Here is a 13,304-nt window from a genome sequence, read left to right on the forward strand (position 1 = left end):
AAGTCGTCGATTCTCGGTAGTGGGTAGCGGTTCTTGATGGTAAGTTTGTTCAACTCTCGGTAGTCGATACACAACCTGAATGTACCATCTTTCTTCTTGACAAACAAAACAGGAGCTCCCTACGGTGATGTGCTTGGTCGAATGAAACCACGCTCTAAAAGTTCTTGTAATTGGCTTTGCAGTTCTTTCATCTCGCTGGGTGCGAGTCTGTAAGGAGCACGAGCTATTGGTACAGCTCCTGGTACAAGATCTATTTGAAATTCAACGGATCGATGTGGGGGTAATCCCGGTAATTCTTTCGGAAATACATCGGGAAATTCTTTTGCAATGGGAACATCATTGATGCTCTTTTCTTCAGTTTGTACTTTCTCGACATGTGCTAGAACAGCATAGCAACCTTTTTTTATTAGTTTTTGTGCCTTCAAATTACTAATAAGATGTAGCTTCGTGTTGCCCTTTTCTCCGTACACCATTAAGGGTTTTCCTTTTTCTCGTATAATGCGAATTGCATTTTTGTAACAAACGATCTCTGCTTTCACTTCTTTCAACTAGTCCATACCGATTATCACATCAAAACTCCCTAACTCTACTGGTATCAAATCAATCGTAAATGTTTCGCTAACCAGTTTAATTTATCGATTCCGACATATATTATATGCTAAAATTAATTTACCATTTGCTAATTCGAGTAAAAATTTACTATCCAAAGGTGTCAATGGACAACTTAATTTAGTACAAAAATCTCTACTCATATAGCTTCTATCCGCACCCGAATCAAATAAAACGTAAGCAGATTTATTGTCAATAAGAAACGTACCCATAACAAGCTCCGGGTCTTCCTGTGCCTCTGCCGCATTAATATTGAAAACTCTTCCGCGGCCTTATCCATTCGTGTTCTACTGGTTCGGGAAATTTCTAATAATGTGGCCCGGTTTTCCACATTTATAACAAACTACATTGGCATAACTTGCTCCGATACTACTTGCTCCGCCATTACTCGTTCCGACACCATTTGTTCCTTTCGTTCTATTAACCCCTGGTCCGTAGACCTCACACTTCACCGCACTATGACCATTTCTTTTACACTTGTTGCAAAATTTGGTGCAGAACCCCGAGTGATACTTTTCACACCTTTGGCATAGCTGCTTCTGATTGTTGTTGTTGTTGCGGTTATTATTGTTGTTGGGATGATTGTTGTAGTTGCTGTTGTTGTTGTTGTTGTTGTTGTTGTTGTTGTTGGGACGTTTGTTGTAGTTGCGATTGATGTTGCGATTGTTGGGATAATTGTTGCGATTATTGTTGTAATTGCTGTTGTTGTTGTTGTATTGGTGATTCTTATCACCGTTTCCTCCCACTTTCTTTTGACTTGCTTTACATTGGCCTCTTCAGCAGTCTGTTCTTTAATTCTTTCTTCAATCTGGTTCACTAGTTTGTGAGCCATTCTACATGCCTGTTGTATAGAGGCGGGCTCGTGTTAACTTATATCTTCTTGGATTCTTTCCGGTAATCCTTTCACAAACGCGTCGATCTTCTCTTCCTCATCTTCGAATGCTCCCGGACACAATAGGCACAATTCTGTGAATCGTCTTTCGTACGTGGTAATATCAAATCCTTGGGTTTGTAACCCTCTAAGTTCTGTCTTGAGCTTATTGACCTCGGTTCTGGGAGGGTACTTCTCGTTCATCAAGTGCTTGAATGCTAACCACGGTAGTGCGTACGCATCGTCTTGTCCCACTTACTCTAGATAGGTATTCCACCATGTTAACGCAGAACCTGTGAAGGTATGAGTAGCGTACTTCACTTTGTCCTCTTCAGTACACTTACTTATGGCAAACACCAATTCGACCTTCTCGGTCCACCGTTTCAATCCGATCGGTCCTTCGGTTCCATCAAATTTCAAAGGTTTGCAGGCAGTGAATTCTTTGTAGGTGCATCCTACACGATTTCCTGTACTGCTAGATCCAAGGTTATTGTTGGTATGTAGCGCAGCCTGTACTGCGGCTATGTTTGAAGCTAGAAAAGTACGGAATTCCTCTTCATTCATATTCACGGTGTGTCGAGTAGTCGGTGCCATTTCCTTCAAAATAGTCAAATGGAACAAGTTAATCATACAGAATATTAAGAGTAGTTAATAGTATTTCGTAGCATAATATGAACTCATTTATAAAAGCTTTTTCTTCATATTAGCATTTTATAAGTTTAAATTCGGGTAGTACCTACCCGTTAAGTTCATACTTAGTAGCTAATATACAATTCAACTACTACAATTCTATATGAAAAACTGATTATAATAATATTTCGCGTTCAAACTTTTACACAATATTTTACAAACTTACAATACCGCTTATTTTACATATAGCATGAAATATAGCACACAATAAATTTGATACAAGATGGTTGTGAAGATAATTCTAGCTAGTACACAAGTCGTTCAGCAAAGGCAATAAAGACACGTAATTCATATGTCCAGAAACAAGTCATGCATTCTGGTTTTACTAGGATTACTTCCCATCCTTGGTCTTGTGGAACATAACCGTTATGGCCGTTGATAAGACAGCGTGTTGTAACGTCGTCAAAGGGACGAGGGTTACGTAATGTCCAACAGTCCCGTAACAATCTAAAAACCTCATTTCTTACCCCAATTACCGACTCCGTCACTTGTGGGAACGTTTTGTTTAATAGTTGTAGCCCGATGTTCTTGTTCTCACTTTGGTGAGAAGCGAACATTACTAACCCGTAAGCATAACATGCTTCTTTATGTTGCATGTTAGTCGCTTTTTCTAAATCACGAAGTCCAATATTCGGATATATTGAGTCAAAATAATTTCTTAACCCATTGCGTAAAATAGCATTTGGGTTCCCCGCAATATATGCGTCAAAGTAAACACATCGTAACTTATGAATTTCCCAATGTGATATCCCCCATCTTTCGAACGAAAGCCTTTTATAAAACAAGGAATTCTTGGAACGTTCTTCGAATGTCTTACAAACTGATCTCGCCTTAAATAGTTGTGCCGAAGAATTCTGACCGACTCTAGACAAGATTTCATCAATCATGTCTCCGGGTAGGTCTCTTAAAATATTGGGTTATCTATCCATTTTGGGTTTTTATACTGTAAAATAGACAAGAGTTAGATTCATAAAAAAAAATACTTATTAATACAAGCAATTTTTACATATATCATAAAGCATAAGCACACTATATTACATATATTACACCACACGAATACAACTATCTTATTCCGACTCGCTTGTTTCTTCTTCTTCGGTTTTGGTTCGTTTTGCCAAGTTTCTAGGGATATATGATGTTCCCCTAATACGAGCCGTTGTTTTCCACATTGGTTTAGAAAAACCTGGTGGTTTAGAGGTTCCCGGGTCATTGTTACAACTTAAGGACTTCAGGGGTTGACGATACATATAAAGTTCATCGGGGTTGGAATTAGATTTCTCTATTTTTATGCCCTTTCCCTTATTATTTTCTTTTGCCTTTTTAAATTCAGTTGGGGTAATTTCTATAACATCATCGGAATTCTCGTCGGAATCCGATTCATCGGAGAATTGGTAATCCTCCCAATATTTTGCTTCCTTGGCGGAAACACCATTGACCATAATTAACCTTGGTCGGTTGGTTGAGGATTTTCTTTTACTTAACCGTTTTATTATTTCCCCCACCGGTTCTATTTCTTCATCCGGTTCCGATTCTTCTTCCGGTTCCGATTCTTCTTCCGATTCCGACTCTTCTTCCGGTTCCTCTTCGGGAACTTGTGAATCAGTCCACGAATCATTCCAATTTACATTTGACTCTTCATTATTATTAGGTGAGTCAATGGGACTTGTTCTAGAGGTAGACATCTATCACATAATATCAAACGCGTTAAAAGATTAATATATCACATAATATTCACATGTTAAAAATATATAGTTTCCAACAAAATTTGTTAAGCAATCATTTTTCAAGTAAACACGGTCGAAGTCCAGACTCACTAATGCATCCTAACAAACTCGATAAGACACACTAATGCAAAATTCTGGTTCTCTAAGACCAACGCTCGGATACCAACTGAAATGTCCCGTTTTTATTGATTAAAAACGTTCCATATTAATTGATTTCGTTGCGAGGTTTTGACCTCTATATGAGACTTTTTTCAAAGACTGCATTCATTTTAAAACAAACCATAACCTTTATTTCATCAATAAAGGTTTAAAAAGCTTTACGTAGATTATCAAATAATGATAATCTAAAATATCCTGTTTACACACGACCATTACATAATGGTTTACAATACAAATATGTTACAACAAAATAAGTTTCTTGAATGCAGTTTTTACACAATATCATACAAGCATGGACTCCAAATCTCGTCCTTATTTAAGTATGCGACAGCGGAAGCTCTTAATAATCACCTGAGAATAAACATGCTTAAAACGTCAACAAAAAATGTTGGTGAGTTATAGGTTTAACCTATATATATCAAATCATAATAATAGACCACAAGATTTCATATTTCAATACACATCCCATACATAGAGATAAAAATCATTCATATGGTGAACACCTGGTAACCGACATTAACAAGATGCATATATAAGAATATCCCCACCATTCCGGGACACCCTTCGGATATGATATAAATTTCGAAGTACTAAAGCATCCGGTACTTTGGATAGGGTTTGTTAGGCCCAATAGATCTATCTTTAGGATTCGCGTCAATTAGGGTGTATGTTCCCTAATTCTTAGATTACCAGACTTAATAAAAAGGGGCGTATTCGATTTCGATAATTCAACCATAGAATGTAGTTTCACGTACTTGTGTCTATTTTGTAACTCATTTATAAAACCTGCATGTATTCTCATCCCAAAAATATTAGATTTTAAAAGTGGGACTATAACTCACTTTCACATATTTTTACTTCGTCGGGAAGTAAGACTTGGCCACTGGTTGATTCACGAACCTATAACAATATATACATATATATCAAAGTATGTTCAAAATATATTTACAACACTTTTAATATATTTTGATGTTTTAAGTTTATTAAGTCAGCTGTCCTCGTTAGTAACCTACAACTAGTTGTCCACAGTTAGATGTACAGAAATAAATCGATAAATATTATCTTGAATCAATCCACGACCCAGTGTATACGTATCTCAGTATTGATCACAACTCAAACTATATATATTTTGGAATCAACCTCAACCCTGTATAGCTAACTCCAACATTCACATATAGAGTGTCTATGATTGTTCCGAAATATATATAGATGTGTCGACATGATAGGTCGAAACATTGTATACATGTCTATGGTATCTCAAGATTACATAATATACAATACAAGTTGATTAAGTTATGGTTGGAATAGATTTGTTACCAATTTTCACGTAGCTAAAATGAGAAAAATTATCCAATCTTGTTTTACCCATAACTTCTTCATTTTAAATCCGTTTTGAGTGAATCAAATTGCTATGGTTTCATATTGAACTCTATTTTATGAATCTAAACAGAAAAAGTATAGGTTTATAGTCGGAAAAATAAGTTACAAGTCGTTTTTGTAAAGGTAGTCATTTCAGTCGAAAGAACGACGTCTAGATGACCATTTTAGAAAACATACTTCCACTTTGAGTTTAACCATAATTTTTGGATATAGTTTCATGTTCATAATAAAAATCATTTTCTCAGAATAACAACTTTTAAATCAAAGTTTATCATAGTTTTTAATTAACTAACCCAAAACAGCCCGCGGTGTTACTACGACGGCGTAAAATCCGGTTTTACGGTGTTTTTCGTGTTTCCAGGTTTTAAATCATTAAGTTAGCATATCATATAGATATAGAACATGTGTTTAGTTTATTTTAAAAGTCAAGTTAGAAGGATTAACTTTTGTTTGCGAACAAGTTTAGAATTAACTAAAATATGTTCTAGTGATTACAAGTTTAAACCTTCGAATAAGATAGCTTTATATATATGAATCGAATGATGTTATGAACATCATTACTACCTTAAGTTCCTTGGATAAACCTACTGGAAAAGAGAAAAATGGATCTAGCTTCAACGGATCCTTGGATGGCTCGAAGTTCTTGAAGCAGAATCATGACACGAAAACAAGTTCAAGTAAGATCATCACTTGAAATAAGATTGTTATAGTTATAGAAATTGAACCAAAGTTTGAATATGATTATTAACTTGTATTAGAATGATAACCTACTGTAAGAAATAAAGATTTCTTGAGATTGGATGATCACCTTACAAGATTGGAAGTGAGCTAGCAAACTTGAAAGTATTCTTGATTTTATGTAACTAGAACTTGTAGAATATATGAAGAACACTTAGAACTTGAAGATAGAACTTGAGAGAGGTCAATTAGATGAAGAAAATTGAAGAATGAAAGTGTTTGTAGGTGTTTTTGGTCGTTGTTGTATGGATTAGATATAAAGGATATGTAATTTTGTTTTCATGTAAATAAGTCATGAATGATTACTCATATTTTTGTAATTTTATGAGATATTTCATGCTAGTTGCCAAATGATGGTTCCCACATGTGTTAGGTGACTCACATGGGCTGCTAAGAGCTGATCATTGGAGTGTATATACCAATAGTACATACATCTAAAAGATGTGTATTGTACGAGTACGAATACGGGTGCATACGAGTAGAATTGTTGATGAAACTGAACGAGGATGTAATTGTAATCATTTTTGTTAAGTAGAAGTATTTTGATAAGTGTATTGAAGTCTTTCAAAAGTGTATAAATACATATTAAAACACTACATGTATATACATTTTAACTGAGTCGTTAAGTCATCGTTAGTCGTTACATGTAAGTGTTGTTTTGAAACCTTTAGGTTAACGATCTTGTTAAATGTTGTTAACCCAATGTTTATAATATCAAATGAGATTTTAAATTATTATATTATCATGATATTATCATGTATGAATATCTCTTAATATGATATATATACATTAAATGTCTTTACAACGATAATCGTTACATATATGTCTCGTTTGAAAATCATTAAGTTAGTAGTCTTGTTTTTACATATGTAGTTCATTGTTAATATACTTAATGATATGTTTACTTATCATAGTATCATGTTAACTAAATATATATCCATATATATGTCATCATATAGTTTTTACAAGTTTTAACGTTCGTGAATCACCGGTCAACTTGGGTGGTCAATTGTCTATATGAAACATATTTCAATTAATCAAGTCTTAACAAGTTTGATTTCTTAACATGTTGGAAACATTTAATCATGTAAATATCAATCTAAATTAATATATATAAACATGGAAAAGTTCGGGTCACTACATGAGTGCACTATCTTGTAAGGTGCACGATACATACTTGGTCATGTCCTTCTCAAAAGAACCACTAATTTTAAACACAGACTCAATCTTTTCGATCCACCGGGTTAAACCGACCAGTCCTTCTGTTCCACTGAATGATGATGGCTTGCAACCTTGAAAAGTTTTGTAGGTGTATCCCACACGAGGATTTGGGTTAACTGCAGCACCTCTTGTAGCCTCGACCCATAGCATTCTGTCGTTGACTCGCTGATTGATGAGTTCATCGATTTCTTGTTTCGTCATTCGTTTCAATCGCGCCATATTCTTCAATAAGAATGAAAAATAATAATTATTCACATGGAATATTATAGATGTAGTATGTATTTACAGTACATCGTAGCTTATTAATAATATGAACCAGTTATTATTATAAAAGCCTTTTCTTCTTATTAGCATTTTATAATTATATCTAGGGTAGTACCTACCCGTTAAAGTTCATACTTAATAGCTAAGTACGGAAATCAATTACTACCACCCAAATAATACTCAACCATGGAAAATTATTGCATTTCACACTTCACTATTTTACATATGCTTATCTTACATCAAACATCAAGCAAACCACACTAGTAATATTATACAAAACGTTATATGATCCCATGGTTTAAATCAACAGCGCATCTTTTAATCCAAAATGTTTGTGTTAAAAAAAAATCGCTTAACGCTTATCCTGGTTATCTCCCTGCTTTTTGGCTGAGGGGCCGAAGAACTGAATGCCAGGATAGAACTAGTGGGAATAGGGGTGGTAGTATTTGGTGGAGTTGGTGCCACAACATCCTCACCAAACTCGGGATTTGGATTTTCCAATTCAGTGGCCTTTCGTTTCTTTCCTCGTTCGAACTTGTCTTTCGTAATTTCCTGTATTTCTTCCTCCTCAGGATCACTTTCCGGTTCCTCTTCAATTGATTCATCCGGAAATTGTGAGTCTTCCCCAAAGGTGTTGTTTTCATCGTCGGATAGGTTAATGACTGGAACACTATCTGGGGATTCTGGTTCGGAGTCGCTGAACTTGATAACAAATTTTGAACCTGACATCTATCACACAATAACTAGCACGTTAGTACCACATAATATTTACATATTAATTTTTAACCAACAATGATAAGCAATAGTTTTCAAAATCAAACACGGTCAAAGTCCAGACTCACTAATGCATCCTAACAAACTCGATAAGACACACTAATGCAAATTTTCTGGTTCTCTAAGACCAACGCTCTGATACCACCTGTAGTGTTCCATTCATATCGATTATAAATGTCACGTACTTATTGGTGTCATTGCGAGGTATTGACCTCTATATGTGACATTTTTCAAAATCTGCATACGTTTTTATGATACAAACCATAACCTTTATTATAACCAAAGGCTTAAACAACATAATAATGATTATCGTTTAACGATAATCTTAGTCTTACAAACTTTACATTTGATAATAACAATACGATTTTCAACATATTTCACATTACCAATCTTTCGGTATGTAGTTTTATTTTTGACACAAATATGCATACTCCAAATCTTGCTTAAATTCGGCATAATGCAGCGGAAGCTTTTATTTATCACCTGAGAATAAACATGCTTAAAACGTCAACATAAAGTTGGTGAGATATAGGTTTAATGCTAGCAATGTTATAAATATAGACCACAAGATTTCGTATACATAAACGTTTTAATAAAAAAATATTCTAAGTGGTTGAGCACTTGATAACCATACTTAACATTTAATCAACGTCGCATATTCCCTTTATTATGAAATCTCACTACACTGTACCAAATGTAGTCACCGAAACGAAGTACTGTGCAACCGTTGAATACTGGTCGTCCAGTCCGGTTGGGGTTTTCAGGCCCGATAGATCTATCAACAGGATTCGCGTTTACAATACCGCATGTAAATAGTAGTTACCAAGTTACAGGGAAGTATGCCAGTGGTACAACTCAACGTAGAATATATATTTTTAATCACTTGTGTCCATAACGTAAATCATAAAATGCATGTATTCTCATCCCGAAATATTTAGAGTTTGAAAGTGGGACTATATACTCACTTTTGCCTTGAAGATATATAACACGACCTGGTCTCCGATAGATATCATGAACCTAACCATATATAATATATCAACATATTTTCTTTTCAAATAATCGTTACATGTATACTTATAATACTTTCAATATCTAATAGTCTGTAGTTAGCAGTCCGATGTTAGTAGTCCACAATTAGTTATTCAATAAAATAAATAAAGACCCCATCGTATTCGTATTGATCGGAATTAATCTTGACCCATGGTACCGTGTTGTCAAATGACGTGTTGCGTACATAAAGTACCGTGTTGTCAAATGACGTGTTGTGTACAATCATGAGGTCTTATAATTAATCTTCTCGTATTGTTTACGGGTGGTCCTGAAATATGTAAAATCTAATCATGAGTAAATATATATAAAATATCATGTTAATTAGCCAAGATATGATTAGTTTGGTTTTAGTCAAAATATTTTCGTAGCTAAACTAGCTTCGAATACCCGATTTTGTTTTAGCCGTAGTTTCTTCAATACAACTCCGTTTTTATTGGTTCAACTTGCCACTTCCTTGGATCGAGCCATTATTTATGAATATAAACTTTAAATACCTTGGTTTGCATTCGAAATCACAGGTTATAGGTCAAACTTTGGTGAATCTTATGAAAGTGATCATTTCCGTCGTAAAAACAACATCTAGATGATCATTTTTACAAAAAAACTTACACTTTGAGTTACACCATGAGATTTTTATATATTAACATATTCATAAGAAATATCATTTTTCCAGAATATAAACTTCCAATTCAAAGTTTAAGATGTTTTTTAATTATCCAACCCAAAACAGCCCCCGGTTGCACTCCGACGACGTAGATTCAGTTTTAAGGTGTTCTTTGTAAAATCAAGTTGTATCTTGTTAAGTTAGAATATTATTATGATATATTACAGGTCTTGAAGTGTTTTAAAAGTCAAGTTATAAGGATCTATTTAGTTTGCAAACAAGTTTGAAATCATTCAAACTATGTTCTTGTTGTTATAATTTATCACTCAAAATAAGATAGCTATATAAATATGAATCGAATAAGATTATGAATAAGGTTACTACCTCAAGTTACTTGGATAAAGCTACTGGAAATGAAGTATAACTCTTGATCCTAAAGAGTGGTGAAGTTGGATTGAAAGATTGGAAGTAATATTGCAACTTCTTGATTCTAGGTTGTTTTTATGATGATTAAAGCTTGTAATTGAAGCTAAATGATGGGGAAAATGATTGGAGATGATCAAGTATGAAGTTAGGAGTGTTTTGAGAGAGAAATGGGAGTGTAAGTATGAGAAAATGGAATGAAAAAATGGTGTTCATGCATAAAAACATTTTTAGTTTATAAAGAAAGAAAAGATTCCTAATTTTGTTTTCTTGCTAAATAATTCATGCTACTTGACAAATGGTTGGTTCCACATGTTCCTTAATCATTTAAGGCTGCTAAGGATGATAATTGATGTGTATATACCAATAGTATATACATCTAGAAGCTGCGTACAATACGGTTACATATACCCTAGGTATACGTGTAGAAATCGTGAGGAACCGGAACGAGAATTCAAATATAACTATCTTTTGTGAATATACTTATATTGTTCTATGTATTTAAGCCCTTTAAAAGTGATTAAATACGTATTTATACGATACTTGTATAAGCATTATAGGTTATAGGTATATATATCAAAGAACGTTACGTATAGTTACCATTTTGAAAATTTAAGTTAGTAATCTCAAAGTATACTTATAACTCATTGTTATTAGTACACAATGAGGTGTTAAACCATCCTTAGATCATGTTAAATATGTATAAATACATATATGTACACAATCGTATAATTATCGTATGTTATATAGTTCGTGATATCATCGTACAAATTGGACGGTCAAGCGTTGTGTAAAACTCTTTTCAAAAACACAAGACTCAACAATTTGGATTGCTTATCATGTTAGTAATGTTTAATTTATGTAAATATTAATCTTATATGTATAAAATGATCGGAAAAATCCGGGTCGTTACAGGCATTAACATATTCTTGTTCCGGATCATAATATGGTATGTGTTGATCATTATGATATTGTTGTTCTTGTTGTTGTTCCTGTTCAGGTTCTGGTTCATATTGTGGCTCATATTGTATTTCTGGCTGTGGTTCGTTTTCAGGTTGTCTAGATGATGATGCACTGCCAGATTCGGTATATTTCTGCAAAACACATTAAACACAAAATTTGTGGATCCAAATATGCATTAGTGTTAGCAAAATAACAACTTGAAACAATTACAATGACATGTTTAATCCATATTAAACTCATGCTCATTTTCATATTTTTATCAATTCTACACTTTTTCAAATAAGCATATATGAAAATGTTTACAAAGTTTATAAGCATTCTACTCAAATAACATGTCAAAATAATTATTACTAGCAATTGAACAAGTTTCAAATGGCATTTATATCAAATTAATCAAGTTCATGAATTTTAGAGTTGAAAAGTCCTCTTTAATTCTCAAAAATCATGTTTAGGATCAAAGTTTGGATCATTTAGCTACCTAAACATATTATACTACTTAATTTAGCAATAATTTATGACAAAAATCAGCCATAACCTGTTTATATCAAAAAGCCCCAATTTGCTCAAGAACACAAACCCTAGATTTCTAAAATTTTTGAAGTTTTTGGCTTCAAATCATGTTAAATAGCATCAATCTAGGTTATACATGCATAATATAATAAGAATTTAACTTTAATTACACTAGAAATTAACAAAATTAAATTAGGTAAAATTTAGCTCAAGAACACTAAAATTCAAATTTTAAGAGTTTTAGGGGTGAAATCTTTACCTTTTTGCTTCCCCATCTGAAGAAAGGCATGATTATAGCGGATTATTGTGAGAAATTTGGTTGATTTTTGTTGAAAAATGAAGATTTTTAGGAGAGTTTCATGTTTGTGTGTGTGTTGTTTATGAGAAGGCAGAATAGGCGACTGAAACTTGTAATCTGCACAGTTTTTAAGGGCCATGCGATCGCATGGATTCCCCTTGCTAATCCCATGCGATCGCATGGGGTGGGGAATTTATCTATTTATTTAAAAAAATTTTATAAAAACCTTTGACTAATAAAAAAATAATTAAATTAATTTTAAAAATTTGTTTCTTTTAAGAATGAGGGCGTTTCAGATCGTTGTCCTAGTTCGTCTCTCGACAAAATTTTAAAGTTTGTCATTTTTAAGCATTGTTTTAAAAGCAAAGATTTTTGGGTTTTTTTAATGTTTTTGGCATACTTTTACTCAAATAAGATTAAAAATAATGATAACAAAATTTCTCGTCCCTCCCTTGGGTAAAGCAATTTCGGTTCAACGACCTAGTCTTCAACTCACGACGAATTTTAAATATCAAATTTTTAACTTAATGAAATAAAGTAAATTTTTGTTTTGAAATTCACACCAAACTTAAATTTAAAATGCATAAAATTAAAAATTCATATTAATATTTTTATACATTAATTTTACAAACTTATATTAAAAATATTAATTTTTAAAAACTTAAATATATTGATTTTAAAAATTTACTATATTAATTTAATATTAAAACAAGGTAAAAATTAAAATTAAAAATCTTTTTTGTCTTTTATCTCACTTTAATCAATCAAATATTATCAAAAATATACGCCCCTCTTTTGAGTAAAGTAATTTCGGCTATATTATCTAGTTTTACTCCTGAAGAATTTTTGAAATATTTTGGATTGATTGATTAAAGATATTTATACCTTAAGAATAAACGGTAAATTTTGCAGTGATGTAATAAATTTTTGTATGATATCAATAATTTCGGTTTCGCATACCTAATTTTATTGAATATCAATTTAATACTTTATAGGGAACGATTCAGCGTTTATTATCAAAAGGTT

The sequence above is a fragment of the Rutidosis leptorrhynchoides genome, chromosome 11, assembly GCF_046630445.1.
Source record: "Rutidosis leptorrhynchoides isolate AG116_Rl617_1_P2 chromosome 11, CSIRO_AGI_Rlap_v1, whole genome shotgun sequence".
Lineage (NCBI taxonomy): Eukaryota > Viridiplantae > Streptophyta > Magnoliopsida > Asterales > Asteraceae > Rutidosis > Rutidosis leptorrhynchoides.